Source organism: Urocitellus parryii, chromosome 10, assembly GCF_045843805.1.
Source record: "Urocitellus parryii isolate mUroPar1 chromosome 10, mUroPar1.hap1, whole genome shotgun sequence".
Taxonomy (NCBI): Eukaryota; Metazoa; Chordata; class Mammalia; order Rodentia; family Sciuridae; genus Urocitellus; species Urocitellus parryii.
The window spans coordinates 86,701,354-86,723,703 of record NC_135540.1 but is presented as its reverse complement, the minus strand read 5'-3'; the positions used below and the strand labels follow the sequence as shown (position 1 = coordinate 86,723,703).

The 22,350-nt window shown below is 36.2% G+C and overlaps 1 protein-coding gene across 6 annotated transcripts in view; it reads right to left on the bottom strand.

Annotated features, from left to right (window-relative positions):
• G3bp2 (G3BP stress granule assembly factor 2) overlaps positions 1-22,350 on the bottom strand; it is a 90,348-nt gene that overhangs the window by 26,093 nt on the left and 41,905 nt on the right. For 4 of the 6 annotated variants that reach the window (XM_026408458.2, XM_026408457.2, XM_026408461.2 and 1 more), the window contains exon 1: positions 14,285-14,505. The exons of 1 other annotated variant lie outside the window; for it this stretch is intronic. The gene's annotated coding sequence lies outside the window, so the exon portion shown is untranslated. Of the gene's footprint in view, positions 1-14,091; positions 14,238-14,284; positions 14,506-22,350 lie in introns of those variants that run through there. One more of the 6 variants, XM_026408459.2, reaches the window with a different exon arrangement.

Below are 22,350 nucleotides of genomic sequence, written 5' to 3'. Positions count from 1 at the left end.
AGACAGGGCCTCGCTAAGTTGCTGGAGCTGGCCTCAAACTTGCAATCCTATGAAATGTTTTTTTAAGACATAAAAATGGGAATAAAGAAAATTAACATTATTCATTAAAACTTAACTTACAACAAAAGTCCTAGTGGCACACACCTGTAATGCCAGCTACTTGAGAGGCTAAGGCAGGAGAATCAAAAGTTGGCAGCCAGCATGGCTAACATAGGAGACCCTGTCTCTCCTCCCCCTCAAAATGAAGGGTGTTGGGGATGTAGATTCATGGAAAACCAAGTGTCTAGCATGGTGAAACCCTGCATTCAATTCCCAGTACAAATTTTTTTTTTTTTTTACAACAAAACAATAATTTCCAATCTTGAAAGTTTCCATCTTCTTTTATCCCTTCTTGATTTCCCTAACCCTTAGTATAGGAGGAAGAAATTCCAAGAAGAATTAGCACAAAATAGACACAACTTCTCATCATTTATGCTTATAGCACATAGAACAACCAAAATTATAACATTAGTAACTGAGCAGGAGAGAGGCAAAAATATATGCAAATCTGAGTATGACTTCTTTTTCAAAAAAACATGTAATTGGGATGCCGGTGCAGCTCATTAGTAGAATGAGTGCTTTGTATAGATAAGGTCCTGGGTTCAATCATAAATACAAGTTATTTACACATCAAGCATCCTTTTTCACTATACTTCAAATCACTTGAACAATAATCAGTAATTATCTTTTGGGCAAATAAAAGTGCAGCTTAAATTCCTATTTTAACAAATTTGAACACACTTTAAACAATTAAAAACTTTCATAGCCAAAAACAGCCTACAATAGTCATGACAATATGATGCTGTTTTCATAAAAGTCAGGTATTGATTATGATAGAACATAGATAAGACTGTAGCACTACACAATTCTAGCAACTTCCAACTCAGCTTTACATCATGTTCTATTGGGTTCCTTCCTTCTCCCTTTGCAATTGTCCTGAAATTTTCAAACTTGATGTACAAAAATACCCAAATATGTTTAAATGTATTTATAATGCCCAATTTACTTTCAGAAATAGTAAATTCACAAAGCCATGTCCAGCTATAGCCCTTTTGAGTGCCACTTATTTTCTCCAAACTTAAAACTTTCAATAAGGTAGGTTAGGCTAACTACCCTTAATGCATAAAAGGACTGTCACTTCCTACATTTAAATAATAGATGATCATGATAACTACTCATCATGTACAATTACAAGAATAGGAACTTAAAAATGAGGTAGCAAAGCTGGGATGAGAATGCAACTCAGTGGTAGAGTACTTTCTTAGCATGTATAGGCCTTGGATAGATTCCCAGCACCACCAGAAATAAAATACAGTAGCAAAACTAAGCAACTTAATGTTTTTATTTCAAATAATGGGAGATTAAAAAAAAGTAGAGCTACCTAGTAAGGCTTTATAATTAAAATGGAGAAATTATGCAATTTTAATATTGTTACAATGGATGTTAAAATAATAAAGTGCTGGGTATCCTATGCCTACAACCCCAGCAGCTTAGAAGGCTCAAGGCCAGCCTCAGCAACTAAGCAATGCCCTAAGCAACTTAATGAGATCCTGTCTCAAAATAAAAAAATAAGGGCTAGAAATGTAGCTCAGTGGCAAAGTAGCCTGTGTTAAATACCTGGGTGGGGGAAGGGACATAGAATAAAATACCCCTGGATAATACAATTATGTACAAAACTTTCTTCAAACTGTGACAGAAATGCTATTAGGGAGCTGAGGATGTAGCTCAGTGTAAAGAGCTTGCCCTGGGTTCAATCCCAGTACAGCAAAAGGAGGGAGAAAGAGGGAGGGGAAGGGAGGGAAGGAGAGAAGGAACAGGGAGAGAGAGAGAGGGGGAGAGGGGGAGAGAGAAAGAGAGAGAGAGAGAGAAAGAGAAAGAAATAAAGAAATGCCATTAGGGATCATTTCTGAATTTTGGGTAATTTCCACATCTTGTACAGTAACACCTGTTTTTATCTCAAATTTCATCATATCCATAAAATAAATATTTCACCTACCATTTTTACCTTTACATATTTGGTTCTTTCTCAAAATAAAAAGTTGCCAAATACACATATCAAAGACAAGTCAAAATACTTTTAAGATTCATTGTAAAAAAGTTCAAGAGAGGCTTCAAATTGCTCACTATATATAAAGTCACTAAAGTATACTGGTCATAATAGTATCAACTGCAATCAAAAGTGAAGAAGAGATAACCAATACTCAATTTATCATTATTCAGTAAGTTATTATTTATCATTAATATTTATCATTATTCAGTAAGTTATTATTTAGCATAACTTATTCAAAGGAGGAAAGAGGAAACATTAAAAATGAAACTCAAATGGTGAATGAGATAATATATAAAATGTGTTATGTATAGTCTACTATTTGTTTTAAAGTGAGGAAGAAGCTCCCACAGAGGATGGTAAGACAAAATGAAGATGTTACTAAGAAAGTGTTTCAATACAATACTTACAAATCAGGTCTTTACCACTCTTACTTAAAATGATTCAATTCAGAAAGCCAAGATATAATTGATGGAAATCAAGCAGAAAGTGAAGGTACTAGAGAAAAGAAAGAAAAAACCCTACTACTTATTTATGGACTAATACATGTGTCCTTCATGAGCAACTGCCATTTTACCCACCTTCCATTTCTCTGCCCATCTTCCAATTTTCTCCCCTTGAGAAGGGAGATTAGTTCAACAAATAAGGAATGGCATCAAAAAAGTATTTGGTATAGATTATAGATAAGCCACAGAAAAAGTAGTTTGAATAGGTGGGGAAAATATATTGATATTACTCAATTTTGTAACGCATACATAACCAGTGCATATAAGGAAAAAAAAGCCAAATTACACTCTGAAAAAAATGTGATTACAAATAAAAAGAATAGTGTGCTTTTTATTCTTCATAGCTATGTAACCCAACTAACTGATAAATGATTATTGGATTTGGATGTTTCTTTTTTCTTTTTAAAGTCATCAAAATAAAGTTCAGAACACAAGAGTGAGAAAAAAACGTATCTATGATCATGAAAAAGTCTCAACCTTCCTGAATCTCAATTTCCTAAAATAAAAATTGAGAAGAAATCTCTGGTCAACCCTAGAAGACCACACACAGTATAAAAACAATCTTAGCATCTCTTCCATTGGATTAGAATGGCTTTCTCATAGTTTATTTTAGAAAGCTGTTCAATATATTAAAGCAAACCAGAAAAAAAAAAAAAACAATATTAGAGGTTGCTCTTGCACCTTTAAAGATAAGAGCAATTATCACCACTGCTTTACAGAAAGTGACATTTCATGTATTAAACCCCATTTCTTGCAATGACACCTGAAAACAGGGAGATTGCACTGTGTAGTAAGACACAATATAAAATTTATCCTGGCTCTGGATAAAGAAATCTTTTGTGAATTAAAAACATTAGCAATACTATTTATTTATACAGATCCTAAGATGCTTATATCCAGCTTCATTTCACTTTACAGAGCCTGGAATACCTTTTAGAGACTAAGGTCATTCTATTCTTCTACTCTGCCTACCCTACCTCAAGTCCCTGTGAATTTTTAATCAACATCCCTTTTATTTATTACACTTTCTTAAAATTTTTCCTTTCCATTTGCCTAGACTTAATTCCTGAAGCACATCTACTCCAGCTCTCATAAGAAACTGCTCAAAAACCAATTGTCACCCATTCTTTATGAATCTCTCAATAATAAACATTGAGTGTGTCAATAATACACATTGAGAGGTAGTAAAGGAAGAAATAAGAAACACAAATAAGATCCCCCAAAAAAGTCACACTAGGCTTTAGATTCTACATAATATATTCATCTCCTCAACTTCAAAATAACTTTTTTTTTTAAACTGGGTATCATGGCACACAATTAAAATCCCTATTTGGGTGGCCAAGGCAAAATCCTAAGTTTGAATCAGCCTGAGCAACTTAGGCAAGACAGTTTCTCAAAGTAATAAAAATGACTATGGATGTAGCTCAGTAGTAGAGTGCTTGCCTAGTATGAGGCAGGCCCTGAGTTCAATTCCCAGTACCACTAAGAAACAAGAACAACAAAAACAATGAAGCCCACCCCCCACCCACATACAAAAAAAAAAAAAAATATGGCTTTTCCTGCTAATGAAAACTTCAACTTTTAGGCAATAAATATAGAGCTTATTTAAATTTACTTTTGAAACTGAGAATAAAGGAAGTTTAGTAAATCATTAATATAATGGGGCTGCCTCCAAGTTAAACAATCTCGGGTTATGTTAACACAGACGCAAAGTCTAAAATGAGGTGTCAGTTCTGAGATAAATACAAATTACAGGAAGGTAGATTTGGATTCAATATAATGCAAGAATAACCAGTTATTCAAATGTCCAACAGTTACTTCATAAATAGACAGTCACTCTAGGTTTTCCAGACATTAACTGAACAAGTTAGCAGAAATATAGTAAAGGGATCCAAAAGAGTAAGATTAGGTTCTTCCAACACCAAGATTCTAGAAGTCTGTTAAAAAGAATTGGACTTTTGCCTAATCATCTACAGTTATTTCATATCTTCCTACCTATAATGATTGAAACACTCTGCATTCATCTGGGCCCAGTTAAAATATTGTCCTCCTGAAAATCTTCCACAATTCAACAGACTATAACTCTTTCCTCTAATTTTCAAAGTTCTTTTGGCATTTATCATGGAAATTTATTAATCATATTCTGTCCTAAGTTACCAACTGTGCAACTAACTATCTTAGTCTTCTCCATTTCCCTCTCAAATATTATAACTTAGCTCTTCCTGAATGCAATTCTCTGGAATTTCACAATTCTTTGCAACCATCCAATGACTTCTGCAAATCCTCCACCTGTCTGAATTATCACAGTAGGCCACTTCCTCACCTAAATATAAAATTCCAATGACAGGGCAACTTTCCTTCTCACCAAAATGCTAAGTCTTCACAATTCTATATTCTAACCTGTCTGGCAAATTTCAGATATCCTAACAGCTTCAGCTGTCTCTAGTGTGTGCATGTATACATATACAGACATAAACACACGTATATATATACAGTTTTTACCCTAAGCTCAGACTTTGCATTTCTAACCATGTGCTAAATACCTCATGATTTCATAGGCAACTCAATTATACACACCTTCAATATAGAGACATCTATTTTCTGATTTCCATTATGGTGTCTCCTCCTTCTAGGTGAAGGCTTAGTTGTTAAGTGACTTTCCCCCTTTAAGCTTTGCCTTTCAAACTATGAAATCCAGACAACTCAAATCTCTTGGAATTGTCCCCTCCATTTCACTCCCACTGAATTAATTCAGATTGTATAGTTCTTCCTCAAAAGTCTTCCAGTAAAAAAAAAGAAGTAATAGTAGTCATCTTCCAAGCTCCTATATCATGTATAGAATACATTATAGAGAGTAAAATCTTAATACCTGAATTCAGTTCAGCATATTAGGCCCTCCAAGGAAATACACTGACAATTCAAGGTTCTAACCAACTTTTCAAATGTATATCCTACTACATTTCTCACTCCTGTAACAACAGTTATTTATACTTTGCCATTCAATATCATTCTCTGAATTTTCATTCTCTGGCACTTTATCTTAATTATGTTGTTCAACAGAAGCTGAGTGAATGAGACACGCAACAACCAAAAAAAAAAAAAAATCATTCTATATACTGAATATCTACTAAGTGTGCCAAAAAACATACTAGGAAAAACTGTAGTGAAAAGGATAGACGTGCTCTGTTCAAAGGAATTTAAAACACAATGAAATACAGAATTCCTAAACACAATTATCTTATATGATAAAATTATAAACCCTCCACCAAGAATATATACTGCTTGAATTAGAACAGGAGTAGAACTATGACAAGCACAAAATGAGAATTCAATATTCAGAACCAGAATTAAAAGAAGTTGTAGATAATGTCTTCTTAAAACTTCATACCAACAAATCTTTCCTCTCTCAATTTCAAAAACCTACTCAAGGTCTTATTCCAATTCCACCTGGTCTTCCTACCTTTGTTCTCCAGGCAAAATTAATTACTCCTTTCTATTAGTATTATACATAGTTCTTCTTTAAAAAGGTCTGCGGATATAGCTTCTGGATACAACAAAACAACACAACACAAAGATATTTCAATAGTAAATTAAGTTGTTATGGGGGAATGTTAATAGATTAAACAGTTAAATGATTAGCCATGCAATTTCTTTTTTTTTTTAAAGAGAGAGTGAGAGAGGAGAGAGGAGAGGAGAGAGAGAGAGAGAGAGAGAGAGAGAGAGAGAGAGAGAGAGAGAGAGAGAGAGAGAGAGAGAGAGAGAGAGAAATTTTAAATATTTATTTTTTTAGTGCTCGGCGGACACAATGTCTTTGTTGGTATGTGGTGCTGAGGATCGAACCCGGGCCGCACGCATGCCAGGCGAGCGCACTACCGCTTGAGCCACATCCCCAGCCCTAGCCATGCAATTTCAAAATGATTCTAAAAGTCCATTTTCTACACTCCCAGGCTTTTTTTAATATAAAATGTCCATAAGTACACATTTACATGAAAACATACTACTCCTAATAAGTTAGAAATGAGAGTTTTGTGATCAATTAAAGGTCCAAATAAATTAAGTATAGCAGGTTATCACGAATAATTTTTCTTTATTTCTTTTAGTCCTTGGGATTGAACCCAGGGCTTCACACATTTGGAAATTGCTCTACCACAGAGTTATATCTCCAGTCCTTTTTTAAAATTTTATTTTGAGACAGTGTTGCTAAATTATCCAGGCAAGCCTTGAATTTTCAATCCTCCTGCCTCTGCAGCTCAGATTATAGGATTGTGCCACCAAGCCCAGTTTAATAGATAATTTTTAGAACTTTTTAAGATAATTATACTTGAGAAATTAAGCATTACAATAGACTCCCACATACACAGTCAATCTATCTGCAAGGGCATCAAGGTAACTTTATGTAGTTTTTTTCAATAAAATGACTCTGAAATACCCAAAATTCATAGAAAAATAAAAATAAAAATAAATTTGACCTATATTGTGTACCATGTATCAAAATTAACTGGAAATGGACCACAGACCTCAATTAAAACCTAAAACTCTAGCTTTTAGAAGAAAACACAGGAGAAGGTCACTGTTACTGGAAGATTTTTCATAAGACACAAAAAACACAAAAGAAAAAAAACATGATGACTTGAACTTTCATTAAAATTTAAAACTGCCCATTTAAAGACATCATTAAGATTGATGTATGTACATTCCATGTATGTATTATGTCAAAATACATTCTGCTGTCATGTATGACTAAAAAAAAAAAAAAAAAAAAGACATCATTAAGAATGTAGGGTACATGCCTATAATCCCAGAAATTTGGGAAGCTGAGGAAGAAGAATCTCAAGTTGGAGGCCAGCCTCAGCATCTTAGTGATGAGACCCTTTCAAAATAAAAATTTGAAAAAGGCTCAGGAGGGGCTGGGGATGTGGCTCAAGGCTCGCCTGGCATGCGTGCTTCGGGGGTTCCGATCCTCAGCACCACATACAAAGAAATATGTTGTGTCCGCCAAGAACTGAAAAATAAACGTTGAAAGATTCTTTCTCTCTCTCTCTCTCTTAAAAAAAAAAAGAAAAAAGAAAAAGGCTCAGGAATGTAGTTCAGTGATAGAACACTTTGGATTCAATTCCCAGTACCATGAATAATACTGATAATAATAAAAACAGCATCAAGTAAATAAAAAGATTGGCCTGAAAGAAGGTATCAGGTACAATGTTGTCTGATAAAAAACTTTTTTTTGTAGTTGTAGTTGGACATGATACCTTTATTTATTTATTTTTATGTGTTGCTGAAGATCAAACCCAGGGCCTCACACGTGCTAGGCGAGCGCTCTACCACTGAGCCACAACTCCAGTCCATAAAAACCTTTTTTAAATCCAGAATATAGAGAGAATTCTTAATCAGAATGTTAAAAATCCAATTTAAAACATGTGCAAAAGATTTGAATATACACTTCACTAAGATAAACACATGAAAGATGATCAAAATCACTAATCATTAGAAAAAATGCAATAAAACCACAATGACATAACACATCTGTAATAATGGGTGACATTAAAAATCTAAAATCACCAATAACTGGAAGGATGGAGAATACCTGGTAAAAAAGGAAAATAGATATGCTTGAAAGAACAACATGACAGTGTCTTAAAAAATTAAACATATACACACACCACATTACGCAGTAATCCCATGCCAATGTATTTACCTAAGACAAATGAAAGCATTTTGTCCATAAAATAATCTTTGTATTATTTGTTGTAGCTTATTAATAAACACCCTCAAGCTACAAACAAACCAAGTGTCCGCTAGCCAGTGAATGAATGAACGATTCTAGTAAATCCCAAAATCAAATAATACAATATAGAAAGGAATGGAGACGTGCAAGAACATGAATTAAGTTTCAAAAGCGTTACTCTAAGCTAAAGAAGCCAGACACAAAAGACTAACATTCTACTTATAATGACATTCTATAAAAGACAAAACTTTACAGACACATCAGATCAAGAGCAGGAGGTACATGGAAGTTAAAAGACTATAATAGGGCACAACGGAACTTCTGGGGTGATGGGAATATATTCTAGCTTGATTGTGGTGATGTTTCCATGATTGTATGTCTGTCTAAAGCCATACAACTGCACACAAAATTGGTTTTTATTGTTCATAATTTATGCCCCAATTATTAAAACTTTGCAATATAATTATGCTTCATTTGGTCAATTACTTCTCAGACACTTATGAATATACTACATAACAAGTATTTATACAAAAGAAACATGGTATCCTATAATCATCAATCACAGTATAAAAAGTTTATTTAAAAGATACTATCTTATCTATTAGATTTTCAAACATGAAAATAATTTATAATATTCAGTATTATCAAGGGTGTGGGGGGAAAATAGGCTCTTTCATATATGGTGCTGGTAAAAATGGGAGTTGTTACAACTTTTCGGAGACTGTAATTTGACAGTTTAATTCAAATTGATTATGGTATTATGTATTCATTAAAAATATAAAAATGGGCATGGTGGCACACATCTGTCATCCTAACCACTAAGGAAAGCTAGCTGAGCAGGAGGATTACAAGGCTGAAACAAGGCTGAGGCAAGCCTGGGCAACTTGGCCAGACCCTGTCTCAAAATAAAATAAAGAGGGCCAGGGATGTAGCTCACTGGTAGAGTGCTTGCATTACATGCACAAAGCATTTTATCCCTAGTACTGCCCCCAAAAGAAAAGAATTGTAACTGTAGAAGACAATGTCCACAAAACTTAATAATCATAAATTGTAGAACAATGATATGAATCTTGTCTTTTGAAAAATGTATGGTATGGAAACAAATAACTGAGTTAAAGGCATGGGGAAGGAAGTCTAAATATATTGCTGTCTGCTACAAAAAGCATAATGTTGGGCTGGGGATGTGGCTCAAGCGGTAGCGCGCTCGCCTGGCATGCGTGCGGCCCAGGTTCGATCCTCAGTACCACATACCAACAAAGATGTTGTGTCCGCCAAAATGTAAAATAAAATAATCATTAAAAAAAAAAAAAAAGCATAATGTTAACTTTGTAAGTTTTAAAATCATATCTCTAAATTCTCATTCCACTCCTAATAACCAGCTAACATATGCATGTTACTAGTTCGAAATATTTTCCTAGGATAAAAATGTAAAAACAAAAGTGTGAAAACCCAGGCTGGGGCAGAGCACTTCTTCTTCTTTTTTTTTTTTTTTTAACATATTAGTTCTTATTTTCCAAATCTACCTCATTTTTTTTTAACTTATTTTATGTGGTGCTGAGGATTGAACCCAGTGCCTCACATGTGCAAGGCAAGTGCCCTACCACTGAGCCACAACCTCAGCTCCCCCACCCCCGGGGCAGAGCACTTCTATGCATGAGACCTTAAGGTCTCATTGCTAACATGGCAGAAAAAAAGAAGTGTGAAAATTCATTTAGCACTACAGTAAAATTAACAAGTATTCATTACCATTATGCCAACATTAGTGACAATATATCTGACAAAATATTATTTAATGCTAAGTCTGAGTGTATTTACAATGTTACTAATTGAAAATTAAATTTAGGAAATGGAAATGGTAGAACATACTAAAAACACCATACCAGAATTAAAAATGATCAGTTATAAGCACTCTTCACTTTAATGCTTCTAAATGATAAACTGTGGAAACACCAGTATAATGGTTCACATGTCAAAGACTACAGAATCATAACACAAAAACATTGGAAAAAAAGAAATATTTACAACCAAGGTTAGGATTTCAATCATGTAAAAGCAATGTGGGCAAAAGAATGAAAATTAATTTAAATTCACTAAAGATAGCAAAATAACTATCAGAACAGATTATAACAGAAAGGCAACATAATCTTAAGAAAAATAAATTTGTATTCCATCAATTCTTTTTTTTTTTTTTTTTAATTTTTAATATTTATTTTTTAGTTCTCGGCGGACACAACATCTTTGTTGGTATGTGGTGCTGAGGATCGAACCCGGGCCGCACGCATGCCAGGCGAGCGCGCTACCGCTGAGCCACATCCCCAGTCCCTCCATCAATTCTTATTAGTTACCAGGACCTCTGAAACAGCTTCTCTCCATGTTTTTATTAAAGGATTTCTCCACAACAATACAGTATAAAATGGCTACATCTTCAGGAAATCTAATTTTAACTGTTATCTTCAAATACCTGCCACAACTTTTAAAGTTTCAGATTTCAGAGCATTCCAGCTTTTGAATTAGAGGTGTTCAACTGGTGAAAACTATGCAAATACTCCAAACTCCCAATACCCCGAAATCTGAGTACTTCTGGTCCCAAGCATTTCAGATAAGGCACATTCAACCTTTATAAGCATCAAAACAATCAAAAATCCACTCACTACAAATTACCTGCACGAAAAGTTCAAGTCATTCTTTGGTGGCTATTTCAATGATTGAGTAAACAGTCAAAACAAAGACTGCTAAGAAGAAACCATATATCACATTTCCTTTTTTTTTTTAAGTCTAATAATCCAAACGAAATGACATTTATAAAAGAAAAACTAGAAACATAAGCTTTTAGCCCTGAAAGATTGTATGTATTACATCTTGCTTCTTATAGAAAGAATATTTCCAATAACAGGTTGCATTTCTCTTTACCAGAAATTGTGTTTTCTAAGGATATAACAGTGGCAGGACCCACTTACCTCCACTATAGGATGCTTACTCCTATTTTCCCTGGAGTCTGACTATCTGGGTTCACAGAGATCAGGTCAATGCCTATTCTCACTGAGTCAAGGACTATACATACCTATTTTTCAACTGTCTGTCCCATATTAATACTGCAACTTTCTAAAATTCCTAATGATCTTTGTTAAAAGTGACCTTAACAATCAAAGTACTATACCCTTTTAAAGCAGTGACCTCCAATTTGTTGTGGCAGAACACAAAAGGGCTAAGAATTATAGTAATAAAAATAAATAACAAAGGGAAGTTATGGATTAACCCTTTTCTTAGGCTCCAAAGGTGAGGGAGTAAGTTTTGATATTCAGAAGCTACTGAAGTAGTCAAACATCAAGAAATGGAAATGTTTGCAAAATAAAAGCAATGTGTTTATATTATGCATTAAAAATTAACAAGTAACCTGTATGTTCCTTTATTTATTTGAAATAGGTAGGTACCTTAGTTATAGATACAAGAAAAAGGATGTGAAATAGGGTCTCCTGCCTCTAGTGATGCTTTGATGACACCTAATTAAGAACATCTGGTTTGGAAGAACAGCCAAAGGAACCAGAACATAAAAAAATTAATTTTAAAAAGACAACTCTCAAGATTATTTGGAACTGTTAGGAGGAGTAAAAATCAAAGGAATAGGACAATAATGGAATAGGAAGTATAAAAGTCATTCCAAACATACCTACTACGGTATGAGAATAGTCTTCTAACCTAGCACAGTGGCACATACCTGTATTCCCAGCAGCTCGGGAGGCTGAGGCAGGAGGATCACAAGTTCAAAGTCAGCCTCACCAACAGTGAGACACTAAGCAACTCAATGAGACCCTGTCTCTAAATAAAAATACAAAATAGAGCTAGGGATATGGCTCAGTGGTTGAGTACCCCTGAGTTCAATCCCCAGTACCACCCCCCCTCAAAAAAAAGGGTTTCTACTCAGAAATTTAAGTTCAGAAGTAATCCTCAAATTTGTACCTTTCAAAAGAAAAGGGGTCACTGTCTTCATAGCCATTCAGCATAAAATATGTTAAAAAAGTCTTTTTAAATCAATTTAGAAAATAGAATTCTGCAAGATAAATAAGCTGTTTAGAATCTAAAACCACTATTTGTATTTATAAATTTCCAGTTAACTGATTCTGAAATTTTGATTTTTAATCTCTCATAAATCAAATATGTATTACAAATGTTTCCTGCTACCAACAAACCAACAATTTCTTTAAACCAGAAGTTGCCTACTGACAATTCAACTCTTCAGGTTAATGTCTAGTTGACTATTCAATGACTTCTTCTTCCTTATCTGCTATTTCTGTTCCCTATCCACTCCACAAGCATTCTGGTTCATTCCATTCTTAGTGCTTTTCTTGATGTTTGCTCTCCACCATTCATATTTCAACCCCGAATATTCAACAACTTGAAACATTACAAGTCTGAGACAGTAAGCAATCCATCTGAGGTATTCACTGTCCCTACAAATCCTTGATAATTTTTCAGAATTAAATAACTTGTTGAGTTTAAGTCATTAACAAAAGAACACAAATGACTAATACTAAAAATTTAAGAAAACGGATGGTAATATTGCCAAGACAACACATAATTCAATCCTAAAGTTCAAACTGATCAAACCTCCTTAAGATCAAGAGTTTTGGATATCAAAAGGTACACTGGATTTGGCAAGTCCAAATGTTTACTTAGAAACTTTGTTCACAAGCCTAAGACTATATTAACTGCCAAATATGGAGATGGACAAGGATTTACCATCATCTCCCACTTTAGTAGACTGTGTTCCCTTAACTGCTATTAATGGTTCCTAGATCAGGTACTTGCAATTCTAACGTTTGAAAGACTAGAATGAGGCATTGTGCCTTTAACCTAAAACCAGTATTTTAACCCAAGTTAATGTCAATCACATTTCGGGAAATAATGGGACAACTTTCCTATTACAGCTTAAGTGCACGTGCAAAAGCACCTTGCCAAAATTCCGTTAAAAATTTAGTTACATCTTGGAGGAAAATCGATCTATGCGGAAAATTGTAGACGCGAATCTATATTCGCCCCAAAGCAGCATAGGGCCATCTTAAGAAATGTGCTTTTAGGGACGCAGGAAAAATTCGATCTGATTCCACTAACAAAATTCACAATCTAGGGAAGCTTAACTTCCCCTCCGTCCCCCTTGCTCCACGAAGGGAGAAAAAAGTGGAAGGAAAGAAACCCATTCCCCAAAACACCAAAATTTCTACTCCTGGATCAACAGAGGATCCTCTGCATAACAAGGGGACGGAAGAAGGCACGCGTTAAGACCCTAGTATCCGAACGCGTTCGGAATAAACCCGAAGAGAGGGGGGGTGTCATAGACGCCGGAACACTAAGCTCCGGGCAAGCGAAGCGGCGGCTGCCTTCAAACCGGGATTCTGTTTCCTTGCACAGAAATGGTGCCCGGAGGCCGCTACTTTCGCATCTGCGTCGCTTCTGCCTCCGCCGACACAGCCTCTTTTCCCCTCCCCCACGGGCGGGGCGGCGACCGCGTCCCCACTCCGAAGCAACCAGGAATAAGAGGCGCAAATGACTTGGAGACAAGGCTGGTGGCCTCCCCAGCTCACAACATCTCTAGAAAGCCCACTCCCCCGTTTCCCGCATTAAGCTTTCATCGCTCCTTCGGGAGCTGCTGAGTCCCTCTGACCACCTCGCCATCTCATCCCTATACCAAATCCTAGCCCCACCTGTGCCCTCGGAGACCTCCGTCCGCACCACGCGCACTGGTCACCTTCCTTCCTACGAGGCCTCCCATTCCTCACCTTTTGAGGAAAGGCTTGGGTTCTCTCACGCACACACCGCAACGTAGGCAGCCGGTAAGAACAATGTCTCTCTGCCGCAACACCTCGGACACCAGAGCTTACACACTGGACGGTTGCCGCGAGCCGCGGAGCGCGAAGGAAATGTCCCCTTCCGACCACCACACCGACCTCCCCTCCCGGCCCCCGTACACACCTCCAACCAACAGCGGCGGCGGGTACGTCGCGCGGAGGTGAGCAGGAGAGTAGCCGAGGATCGGCTGCAGCGGATTCTTCTCGCTCGCTGCCTCCTCCCCGCGACAAACCAGAAGCCTCGGAAGCCGGAGAACCGCGAGATCGCTTCCCTCACAACCACCTCTTCCCGGGCGCCAGATGCTGCGGCGAACGACAAGGAACACGGACGTCCCGCCCCCTTTGCCACCGCCCCCTCTTATTGTTTTACCCCTGCCGAAAGGGCCAGGGAACCCCCCAGCACAGCGTCAGCCAATCACGCATCTCCTTGGCAAGCCGGACCCAACCTTCTCGCGTCCCTCTGCGGAGCAGGCGCAGTACGCCGCCGCGCTCGCGTACACTGGCGCCCGGAAAGCCGGGGAACCGGAACCGGCCTAAAGCCGGGGAGAGAGTCCGCTGATTTGACGTCACAAGGAGGCCGCTTTCTCCAGCGTTGGGGCTCCAGCCTCTCTGTCCTTCTTCCAGATGGCGCGAACAAGAGCTGGTTCCCTGCGGCGCAATGTCTTGCAGACTTATATTCCTGGTCCCTTTAGTAATGTTAATACGGAGAGAATTTAGTAATCTCTCTGAACTAGGTGTTTTCAGTTTGCTACTCTAGAGGAGCTTTAAGTCGAGCCTGTGGTTTCAGCTGTTTATACACAAAACTCATTTATTAATACATTCTAGGAAATAGAAGGTTATATCCTAATGGTTCAAAACAATTTAAGTTGCAAGCCTACTAAGTGCTAGGCCCTGGGGTACTGGAAAAATGTGACATGGTCTCTACAGAAAGAAAGTATTTTGTCCGTTATGTATTTACGCATAGCTAAGTACATATTAAGCATTTTATGGTATTAAGGCTAAAAGGTTTGAAATCCCAGGAAATATTAAGATTACAATCTTGTCCCACTTCTAGGACCAGTCTTGCCCCCAGGACTTAACGATGGACAATGACTCCTGGTTTTGATTACTGGAAAACCAAATCTTTAAAGATGCCACTTTATCCCTTTCTGGAAACTTATTTTCAGAGAACCTCGGGACAGCGGAAGAATTTTGGAATGCAGAGAAGTAAAAAGGGAGATTACGAAAGAAATAACATTAATGCCTACGTACCAAACATGATGCAAACATACAAGTTTCATCAGTTTTTCTTAACAATCCTAAAAGGATGATTTTAACTTACTTTACAAATGTAAAAACAGGTGCACAAAAGCAATACCAACTTTGGGGCCTCCAAAATCTACAATGGCTTTACCTTATATTACTTAATATTCTTGTTGTTGCAAAATATATGGGCAAACCATCTCTTTTATTAGCATCTCAATCAAGTAGAAAACTCTTGGAATAGACAATGATGGCTTGGATTACTAGTAGCACTAATAGTGATGTGAAGTGTTTAATCCAGAACAAATGAAGGTAGAGGCTACAGACTTCAGTGACATTGGCTGTGTGGTATCAGAAAAGAGGGTATTCAAGGATGATTTCAAAGTTTTCAGCCTGAGTGACTAAATGAATCCCATTAATACTGGCTTCCCTGGCTAGTCTTTGGGAATTGGGTTGCTTCATGAAGGTTATTGAGATGTTCCTTAAAGTATAATACATTACATGCAGATTACCTTTTAAATAAAAAGCATAGTTCTAATTACTATTTTTATGCCCACTTAACAGATAAGGAAATTGAGGTTCCGGGTGTCAAGTAACTTACCCAAAGACACACAGCTACTATTTCAAACACAAGCAATCAACCTTCATAATCCATGTTCTTAACCATAAACTACATAGAACATTTCTACTGTATTAATTACCATATTTACTTATCTTCTCTACTGCTGACTAGCATTTTAATTGTTTCAAATTTGGTACTCATGTGTAATGCTGTTATAAATATTCACCATGTACTCTGATACAGTGGTTCTCAGACCTTATAGTGCATCAGAATCACCTGGAGTGTTTGTTAAAACATGCCTCTCAGAGTTTCTGATTCAGCAGGTCTATGCTAAAACCTGGTAATTTGCATTTCTCACAAGTTCTCAGGTGATGTTGCTACTGCTGCTCTAGAGGCTGGCAAACTTTGCTGTGAAGGCCCAAAGAGTAAATATTTTAGGTTTTGAGAGACGCGTGTGTTGTGGTCTTTGTTTCATATCCTGATCCACACCCCTTTATAAACCTTTTTCAAATGCAAGAAACTTTCTTAGCTTAGCTCTAGGGCTATACAAAAGCACATTCAAACAACCCCTAGTCCAGGGTTTACACCAAAAAGTGAATTGACTGGGAAAAAGAAGATTCGGCTATCTTCAGTTTTAGTAAGTAACTCTAGCCTATTCTCCTAAGTAGTCCTCTGAATACCTCTGATAGTACTGATAGCCTCTTCCCAGGTTCAGGCTCCTTTCAACATTTTAGGATGATTGCAGTAGTTGCTTAATTAACCTTCCTGCCTCTCAAAATAACCTCCAGGAAGCAACCCAATTCCCAAAGACTAGCCAGGGAAGCCAGTATTAATGGGATTCATTTAGTCACTCAGGCTGAAAACTTTGAAATCATCCTTGAATACCCTCTTTTCTGATACCACACAGCCAATGTCACTGAAGTCTGTAGCCTCTACCTTCATTTGTTCTGGATTAAACACTTCACATCACTATTAGTGCTACTAGTAATCCAAGCCACCATTGTCTATTCCAAGAGTTTTCTACTTGATTGAGATGCTTTCAATTTTATTTCATTATTGTCCATCTCCCTCACAAGAGCCAGATCCTTTACAGCAGTAAATCAGATGAGATCCCCAAAATCTTCCAAGGGCAATACAAATATCAAGTACTTACCATGGCCTACCAGCCTACCTCATCTAATCCTTACCCATTACTTCCACCTCTCTTCTTACCATTATTCCTCTTATACCATTCCAGCTCCTCCTCTGACATTCCAATTACATTCCCACCTCAAGGCTTTAAATGTGAACCTTTAGCAAAAGCCTGAGAAAAATCAAAGCATTTTAGACCCACTGATTTCCTCCAGTACCCACATTAAAATATCTTAAGAACTGGGAGTATAGCTGAGTGGTAGGGCACTTCCCTAGCATACATGAGGACCTGGGTTCAATCCCTAGCATTGCAAAAAAGAAAAAAAGAAAAAAAAAATCTCACTCAAGCCTTCTAAAGGTGAGTTAGATATGAGTTCCCCTTATATAAAATCCTTAAAATTTCAATTAACTTCACACTACTTAAATCATCTATTAGCTTGTCTATATTCTGTAATTGTTTTGCATTCTCTCTTATAGTTCATAAATTCTCATTTTTATAAAAATATAAGCTAAACAACAGTCTATATGTTCTCTGTTGTCAGATGTCTAGTTAGTAATAGCTTAGAAGAGTCTTTAAAATCATTCAGTAGCCACCACTGAATGACACAACATCAAGCATAAAGGCTCAGGATGGGCAAATGTAATGGAAATATAGTATCCTCAGAGAACTGGAAAAGATGGAGAGAAGCAGCAATACGGGAGGAGAGAAGAAACAAACACAAAAAACAAGGAGAGACAGAAAGGGAGAGGCAGAGAAAAGCAACAGGGAATAAATTTAGAATAAAAGTTACTGTTAAGTGATAGTCCATTAGAAACACTGACTAGTACTTTTTGAATTTATCGTTTAATATCTGATAACCCTTCTTGCCCTCTACACACATATACATCCCAGTAAGTCTCAAGAAGGAAGAATTCTCTTGGCCTCTTGGATTCAGCACCTGTTATGGTCACACTGAAAATGCTCTATATGGGCTGGGGATGTGGCTCAAGCGGTAGCACTCCCACCTGGCATGCATGCAGCCCAGGTTCTATCCTCAGCACCACATACACACAAAAGATGTTGTGTCCGCCGAAAACTGAAAAATACATATTAAAAAAATTCTCTCTCAAAAAAAAAAAAAAGAAAAAAAGAAAATGCTCTATATGCATATGATGACTTGTCTGACCACTGTGGGAAAACAGAGAGAAAGCAGTGTTTCTCCTGAGCTTTGAGTATTTTTAATGTTTTGGCTCTAAATTCCAGAACAGTATATGATGTGTTTATTGTTATTCTTTCTTGATTAATACTTTTTTTTTTTTTAAGGCTGTGGATTTTCCCTTCCCAATACTTTAGGTCAAATCCCGTAGATTTTATTCACTATTGTTTTCTAAACAGATTGCAAATGTAGTTAGACTTCTTTGATTCAGTTATTATTTAAAGAGAGTTAATGGAGAATAACTAAACATTTTTATTTTTAAATTTAAAGATTTTGGGGGTAAAAATGGGAGTTCATAACCCACTTGAATCAAATGTATGAAATATATGTCAAGAGCTTTGTAATGTTTTGAACAACCGATAAAAAAAAAAGATTCTGTTTTGCTTGTTAATTTTAATGTATTATGAGCTATGAGTGCAGCCTACTTGTTAATGCTTTTTGGAATTTGCTAAGATTTTTCATGTAACCAAATATAGGTACAATTTTTTTAAGTTGTTCATAAAACTCTAGTACATTACAATCACCTTCTTTCATTTTTCCCTTCCTAATAGTTTTTGCATTAGACATTTTTATTTTTCTATTTGAAATAAATTCATAGATCCTGAAAAGTTGCAAAAAGAGTTTTTAAAAATCCCATACCTTTCACCAACCCTTCCTCAAATGTTAATATGTATTATATTTACTTTATCATTATCTTTTTCTCTCTCTCTCTCTCAGTAAGCTGCCAATTCCCTAAGTTCTTTGTATTTCCACTGTCTCATCCTGTACCTAGTACTGTGCTTGATATATTGGCGCTCAATGGTAATTACTGAATGAGTGAATCCAGGAGTTTCAAAGAAACCCATGGGCACTCTGCCAGACAACTAGTGAATTGCCATGTGACTTCTATCCATAAAAAAGAATCCAGACAACACTGTATTTCACAACTAGAAGAAATCTGATTTCAAAAAAATTTATGACATAATGTACCTTTACTCCTAAACACTTCAGTGTGTTTAAAGATAAAGGTATTCTCTTATGTAAATAAAACATAATTATCAAAATTAGGTATTAACATTAATTAAGAAATTCAAATTTCATCAATTGTTCAAATAATATACTCTATAAGAAAAAAATTTTAATTTATTCTCTTTTCAGGATACAAGTCAGGATTACAAATAATATTTACTTATCATGTCACCTTAGTCTTGTGTCATCTGTTTCTCCATCTTTTTCTTTCATGACTTCAACATTTTAAAGAGTACAGGACAATTACTGTGAAGAATTCCCTTAAGTGTGACACCTTCTGGTGTTTCCTTATATCTAGGTTGTTTTTAACAATACCAGAGAAGCACTGTTATGTTCTTCTCAGCGCATCATATCAGAGGCACAGGGTGTCCATTTGCCCCCTCTGTAGTGATGTTAGCTTTCTTTACTTGGTTAATGTCTTGTCTGCCAGGATTCTCCAGTGTAAAGTTACTACTATATTCCTCTCTGTAATTAATAATTATCTTGTGTGGAGTAATACTTTGAAACTGTGTTTACCTATCCATTTAAAAATATCCATGTATAATTCTTGCTTGAATCAAATTTGCTATAATGGCTGCCAAGTTGTGATTTTTCTAATTCCATCATTCTTCCTACATTTATTAGCTGGAATTATACTATAAGAGAGACCTCTCCTTTTTTCCCATTTATTTTATCATTATTTATATCAGTGTGAACTGATAGGTTCCTGTGTCATAACTTGTTGCTATTGGTATTTATTTTCCTGCTCAAATTGTCCTTGATTTGGCCAGTGGAAGCTCCAATCAAGTTGGTTCTCTTGTTTGGTACTTTAAAATTTTACATTATTTGACAGATAAAAATGAATTATATCTGTTTTAAAAGTGGTTAAAAAGTAACAAAAGTCTAAGACAATGGCAAGGAGAAAAGAAATTTGAGAACTATATGGGACAAAAAATGTGATGACTAAGTAGATATAGGAAATATGAGAGAAATCTAGAATAGAATCCTTTGCAAGTTTTGTTCTGGGTAACAGAACTGTCATAAATGACACTTATTGAGAAGGTGGACACAATTTTGGTGAGTGTTCTTCCAAATGTTTCCTTATCCACATTCTTGTATAAAATAAATAAAATAATATCTGGCTACTTCATTCAGTACTTTCTGATCTAAAGCCATCTTTGAACAGTCTCTTCGCTGGGTATGGTTGCACATACCTGTAATATCAGCTACTTGGGAAGCTTCAGCAGGAGGATTACAAGTTTGAGGCTGATCTGAGCAATGTAGTGAGACTCTGTCTCAAAATAAAAATTTAAAAAGGCTGGCGATGTGGCTCAGTGGCAAAAGCATCCCTGAGTTCAATCCTCAGTACCAAAAAAAAAAAAAAAGAAAATGAAAATGTACCGGCCAAATTATATTGTGTATTGTGTGCACATACAAATATGTAACAACAAGTCCCATCAGTATGTATAACTATAATGCACCATTAAAAGTGTGCAGAATTTTTTTTAATTAAAAAGTTGAAAATAAAATAAAATGTATCCTATCACTCATTAGCAAGTTAATTATTTTTCCAGTGCTGGGAATAAAACTAGAGCTTTCATACATGTTAGACAAGCACTCTACAACTAAGCTCTAGCCCCAATCCAGCAAATAAAGGTTTTAAAAGAGTAACATTACTAGAATTATATTATCTTATTCCTGATTTTTATTTTCTCAGCTTAAAGTACTTACCTGACATTTTAATTTATAAAGCCTTTTTTCTCTATACCCTCTCATTTGATCTTTTTCAAGTTTCCTAAATCTTTTTTAAAATATATATATTAGTTGTAGATAGACACAATATCTTTATTTCTAGTTATTTATATGTGGTGCTGAGGATTGAACCCAGGGCCCGATGTTTGCAAGGCAAGCACTCCACCACTGAGCTACAACCCCAGTCCAAGTTTCCTAAGTCTTAAAAGATCAACCAAGTCCATTACCATCACTTTGCTGGTGAAGTAGATGGGGACATGAATATTTAGGGATTGCATTCCCCACTTAAAGTAAGGGTTGAGAAGACTAGGGACTGATTAGGTCATGAGGATACACCCTAATGAATGGCATTAGTGCTCTCACAAAAGGACTTCAGGGAGCCCATTAATTCCTTTGTACTTTTGCAAGATGTCAGGACTCAGCAAGATAGGGTAAAATGGGGACAATAATAATATCTACCTTATTTGGGTACTATTAAGATTAGAAAAGTTAATACCCACAAAACACAACATATGGTGAGTGCTCAATAAAACTGGCACTTACTGTTTGGTCCTTGAATGTGTACATATGGATTGCTTGCAACTGATTCCTTTTCACTGACTGCCCGCTGCTTTCACTGACTTCCTGATTGAAAACACATTACTTGAGAATTCCAGGGCTCTCTCTTGGTCTGACTGGCTTCCTTACACAGTTTTTTAATGCACAGAAAAGCCTATTCACATGAATAGGATGAATCCATTCCTTGTGGAATAAGAAAGAAGAAAGCTTATTATGGCCTGAAAAAAGCAAATGTGAATTTCTCCCTACAATCTTTACAATTATTAGCTCTTTATGACTTGAGATGTGTCAGTGTCTAAAAGGGTTTTTATTCTCCATTCAGTTATTGTGTATATGAGAAATATGTCACACATCCAGAAACATGCATAAACTGGTTGTGCCACCTGCCCATTTATCACTTCTTCAGAATTTAGAGATACTCGTAACCAAAAATCAACACACAAAGAATTAGATTATGGGATTACAAGAGTAACTCATCCTGAATTCATGAATTCTAATTGGTTCTATCCAATACTCATCAAGCTATGATAGCTACAATCACCTCAGGCTAAGTGATCTAAGAGATATGGTAATCCTGGACAGTGTAACAACCAAAGATAATGTAAACAATTGAAGAGTCATCTGCCCTGAGTTGCTTGGAGTCCAGAAAATGACTTTGAAAAGAGGAAACATTTCACCAGTGTTTATGTTGCACTATCCAGGACTATTTTGTCAGACAAGAATATTCTAGTCATTACTGGGCTGCGGGATGGGATGTGTTTA